We start from the raw sequence: 5,577 nt of genomic DNA, 5'->3' as shown, positions 1-5,577 counted from the left end.
ATTGATATTGAGCATTACCAAATTTATAAAGCCATTGGTTAACATTTTAAAAATTGTATAAAAGCAAAAAGGAGAAGGGGTATGGGATAGGGGTTTCTAGGGAGGGGAAATGGGGAAAGGGGATGGCATCTGGAATGTAAATAAAATATCCAAGAAAAGAAAAAAAAAGACCATTTGTGGTGAGACTATCCTACATGTTACTTTCCCCACTCTCAGCCGAATGCCTTTTCTTTCCTTTCCTTGCCTAATTATCCGGACTGGGAGTTCCAATAAGATGTTGATCAGTGGCAGGAGCAGAGATCCTCCATGGCTCTTGATTTTAGGGGGCTGAGTATGAGGGTGGCTGTGAATTCTTCAGATCGCCTTCATTAGGCAGAGGAAATTCACTGCCATCACCAGTTTTGAGACTTATTATCATGAAGGAGTTTAGATTCTTTGAGTTATTTTTCTTCCTTTCTGTTGACAGGAACACGTGCTTTCTCTTCATTCTATTAGAATAGGGGCTGGAGCTGTGGACAGCGGTAGCTCACATCTTTGCTTGGCCTTTGCCAAGATCCAACACATGCTGAGAGCTTGGCTAGCATGTGTGGGCCTGCGTTTGATTCCCAGCTCTGGAAGGGGTTCTCTAGCAGTATGGTGCACCATGATTATTTAATTTTATTTTAATTTTGAGTCAGGGTTTTGAAAACCTAAATTAAACTTGAACTCATGGACTGACCTTTAAATTCACAAACTGACCTTAATCTTTTGACAATTCTCCTACCTCAGCTGCTTAAATCCTGATATTACAGGTGGGCCACCTTGCCCAACTTTGATTTTTTATAATATTAAAGCAGCTATTATCGGAGACCCCAGATCTACCTGTCTCTCTCTTTAACCAGTTTTCCATTGCTCTCATTTATTTTTGCTTCAAATATTTTGATAACCAATCAATAGACACACAAATGCTTATAATTACTTCATTTTATTGTGTTTTAAAACTTTTGCTAGTATGTAATTTATTTGTTCCTATATTAAAAAAAAATTAAAGTTGGGACAGACAGGATGGGTCAGTGGGCACTCACCGCCAAGGCTGATAACCTGAGTTCCATTCCCAGGCCCCACATGGTGGAAGGAGAGAAATGACTCCTGCAGACTGTCTTCTGACCGCCATGCGAGAGTCCACATGAGCAGATAGATGTACTAGAGATTTGTTTTATGTACATGAGTGTTTTGCCTGCTTGTATATGAGTGCACCACATGCCTACAGTGTTCACAAAGGCCAAAAGAGTATTGGATCCCTAAACTGGAGTTTTTGATAGGGGTGAGCTGCCCTGTGGGTGCCGGGAACCAAACCTAGACCCGCTAGAAGGGCAGCCAATGCTCTTAACAACTGAGCCATCTCTCCACCCCTGAAAAAAATTTTTTTGAGACAAGATCTCTCTATGTAGTTCTGCTGTCCTGGAACTCGATCTGTAGACCAGGCTTGCCTTGAACTCAGAGATCCACCTGCCTCTAGTGCCAGTATTTAAAGCCTACAACACCACCGCTCAGCTTAAATATTTATTTTTATTTTCTGTGTATTTGCCTGAATGTACATATGTGTAACACATGGGTACCTGGTACCCAGGAAGGCAGAAGAGGGCATCTCATGCCCTAAAACTGGAGCTATGGACAGCTGTGAACTACCATGTGGAGGCTGGGAACAAAACATGGGTCCTCTAGCAAGAACAGCCAGTGCTCTCATCTGCTGAGCCATCTCTCTAGCACCTGAAAAAAATTTAAAACTGCAAAGTCTTTTTTTTTTTATGATGTTAGTGTAGCCATTCTTTCTTTTAGTTGGTATTTGTGTGAAATACTGTTTCTCGGCATATTTGGATCTGTGGCACATAGAGCCATGGCTACAGAATAACACTTGGCTGCATATTTGATGGTGAGCTCCTAAAGTTACCATGGAGCCGGAGAATTCCCATTGCACAGTGACACTGTGGCCCTTGTCACACTGTTGTGTAGTCTCTGCTGTTTGTGGTGATGCTAATAAAAGCAAACCTGTAGTATTTGTATAAGGACATCGCATCCATAGCTGTGTTTAGTATCTAACATCCACAGTGTTAGTAAACAACTCTGCCGCTGTCTCATGCATTTACTATACCACACTTCCCTTGTCAGCCCAGCTGTACTCCTTCTGTGATGTATGGAGAAGTCTGCTGTAAACAACGTGCCATGCTGTGCAGGCAGCAGCCTCATGCATTGGATGCTTTCTCCGTGTTCAGTGACATATCATCTGGGTTTGTTTAAGTACATTCTGTGGATTTCAGACACCGACGAAAGTGCCTAACAATGCATTTCTCAGAATGCATTTTCACTGTTAGGTGATGTGTGCCTGTTTGACTCATGTGTTTTTAACTGCGGTCAAGTCTGCCTTTCACACAAAAGGTTTAATCCATTTATATCTAAAGTAATTACTAACATAGAGGGACTTATTACATCCATCCTAATTATTTATTCTCGATTTGTCTTACGGCTTGTTTGTTCCTCATTTCCTATGTTGGTGTCTTTTAATTTTTTTGTAGTGAGATGTTTGAACTCTTTCCTCATTTTCACTTGGTATTCTATCTTTTAATTAATTTATTTTTTATGTGTGTCTTGCATCTGTGTCTGTCCAGCAGTGTGTTTGTGTGGTGTTAGAAGAAGAAGTAGGGCCCTCTGGAACTGGAGTTATAGATATTGTGAGTTGTACTGGGAATTGAACCTGGGTCCTCTGGAAGAGCAGTCAATGATCTTGACCACTGAACCATCTCTCCATCCCTGTTTAGTATTTTTCTTTTTCTTTTTTTTGTTTTGTTTTGTTCTCTTTTTTTTTGTTTGTTTTGTTTTGTTTTTTAGCTTTTGGGAATTTTATTTTCCTTCCACTTTTTCCCCCTTTCCTCAAGTGTCTGCAGAGCAGCTCAGGAGCACTCAGTGGTGGCTCCAACCCACTCGGTGGCCTGAGCTGTGGGAGCTGCTGACCAGTCGCCAGTGGCTGTCTGTGCACTCCAGTCTTTTGTGGGGAACTGCTGGATGGGCACAGAGGTACCTGCACACCCTGACCAGTCGGCCACCTCAGGCTGAGGAGCAGTGAACTCAGGACCTGGTGCGGTCCATTCACCCTGGAATTCCTCCTTGGTCACAGCCTTCTCAGCAGCAGCCTGTTCCTCCTTCTCAATCTCCTCTGGGTCTCTGCAGAAGTAAAGATCAGGCATAACCTCCCATGGGTGCTCACGGGAGATAGTACCTCGCATGCGGAGTACTTCCTGGGCCAGCATCCACCACATCAGACCCACTGAATGAGCTCCCTTGTTATTGCTTGGGATGGCAATGTCCACATAGCTCAAGGGAGAATCTATGTTACACAGAGCAATGGTGGGCAGGTTGACATAAGAGGCTTCTGTGAGGGGCTGGTGGTCAGCCCTGGGATCAGTCACCACTAGAAGTCATGGCTCCCTGAAGGCTGCTTGGATCTGGTTCATGAAGGTCCCAGGTGTGAAGCAGCCAGCAATTGGAGTGGCTCCTGTGGCAGCAGCAAACTTCAGCACAGCTCGCTGGCCAGTGTTCCTGGAGGAGATGACGCTGACATCAGCGGCTTCTCAAAGGCAACAATGACTCAAGCTGCGAGTAGCAGCTTCTCCCAGGTCCTCTTCAGATTTATGATGTAGATACCGTCACTTTCCTCTTGTAGATGTACTGCTCCATCTGAAAGTCAAGGTTGGTGCCACCTAAGTGGGTTCTTGCAGCAAGGAATTTGAGGACATCTTCCTCCTTCATCTTCAGGGCGTCAAGGGCTCCAGACATTGTGTAAGTTTCCCTTTTAAGTTACGATGGGAACCAAGAACAGTGCTGTATGGACTGAGTAGCGTGGAAAGGGTGTTTAGTATTTTCTAATATCAAGGTAATCTTTATGCTTTTTTTTCCTTCTCATGTTTATCTTTTAGAAATATGTATCAGATGCTCCAGCAGTGTAATTGGTTAGTTAGTATGTGGTATTTATACATATCTATTACATAACAAACACACATATACACATGCACACACATGCACACACATACATACACACACACATACACACACATACACACACATGTGCACACACACGCACATACACACATGCATGCACACACACACATACACACACATACACACACATACACGCACACACATACATGCACATGCAAACACATGCACATTCATACACGCACACACATACACACACGCACACACACACACACACACATATACACACACACATACACACACACGTGCATACACACTTGCATACACACGGGTGCACACACACATACACATGCATACACATGCATACACATGCACACACACACACACATGCATGGAGACAGAGTCTCATGTATCCCAGATGAGATGAGGCAGGGCATTCTAAGGCAAGCTTAGCGGCCTGGAACTCTACTTGGTTTGTTCTGTGCATGCACTGCTTTCCCAACAGGGTTCCCAGCAACCAGGGACCCTTACCTGAATCTAGCTGCATAGGCACCAAACTTTAAACAATGGAGTAAGTCAACCTTTAGCAAGTCCTCTTTGTGGTAGGTTCCCACTCAAGTGTGTTGAGTTCATAGCTGGGTGCAGGAGGCAGGAAGCTGACTCACTTGAACTAGTGTTGGGTACATGTGCAGTAAGGCAAAGTATGTCCTCAAATTAAACTTTTAGGGGGAACTTGTATTTACCATCTTATGCCCTATGCACAGATGGGCACATACATGGTTAAAATCAGGTTCATTGTAAGAAAGGAGGCACACACTAAACCAAGGCTTACATAATCCAGCCTGTCACTCAAAACAGAACCACCCATGCCTTGCTTGTTACCAAGCAACGCCTTCCCCTAAACCCCATGAAGGCTCCAGGTCGTGCTCTAACTCAAGATCCCTGGCTGCTTGCTGCATATATTTAATCTGTATGATCTCTTTCTTTAAAGTTCCCTCACCATTTATCAATCTGTACGTACTTTTTCAATTATTTTATGCTGTGGTGGTTTGAATAGGAATGGCCTCCGCAGACTCATGTGTTTAAATGCCCGTCCCATGAGGAGTGGCACTATTAGGAGGTGTGGTCTTTTGGAGTAGGTGGGGCCTTGTTGGAGGAAGTGTGTCACTGTGCAGGTGGGCTTTGAGGTCTCCTGTGCTCAAACTACTCCCAGCATGGGACAGTTTCCTTCTGCTGCCTGCGGATGGCGATGTAGAACTCCCAGTTCTTCCAGCACCGTGTCTGCCTAGATGCTGCCATCCTTCCCACCATGATAATAATGGTGAACCTCTGAAACTATAAGCCAGCCCCAATTAAACATTTTCCTTTTTAAGAGTTGCCTTGGCTATAGTATCTCTTCACAGCAATAAAACCCTAACAGAGACATACCAAAAGAACCTGGAAACGTTCTGTCCAGACAACAATCACTGGAAACACAGGCTGTCTTCAACTTCCTGGGTAGCAGAGGGTGGCTTTGAGCTTTGGGTCCTCCTGCCGGAGGAGTTACAATAGCAGGTATGCACTAACACAACCAGTGTAGGGGTGCTGGGGTTGGAACTCGGGGCTCCA

At 44.3% G+C, this 5,577-nt stretch overlaps 1 pseudogene; it reads right to left on the bottom strand.

Annotated features, from left to right (window-relative positions):
• Positions 1-2,927: 2,927 nt before the first annotated feature.
• LOC117707196 (small ribosomal subunit protein uS2 pseudogene) lies at positions 2,928-3,827 on the bottom strand (annotated as a pseudogene).
• Positions 3,828-5,577: the final 1,750 nt, after the last annotated feature.

The sequence above is a fragment of the Arvicanthis niloticus genome, chromosome 4 (assembly GCF_011762505.2).
Source record: "Arvicanthis niloticus isolate mArvNil1 chromosome 4, mArvNil1.pat.X, whole genome shotgun sequence".
Taxonomy (NCBI): Eukaryota; Metazoa; Chordata; class Mammalia; order Rodentia; family Muridae; genus Arvicanthis; species Arvicanthis niloticus.
Note: the sequence above shows the minus strand (reverse complement) of the source record. Positions and strands in the feature narration are given on the sequence as shown.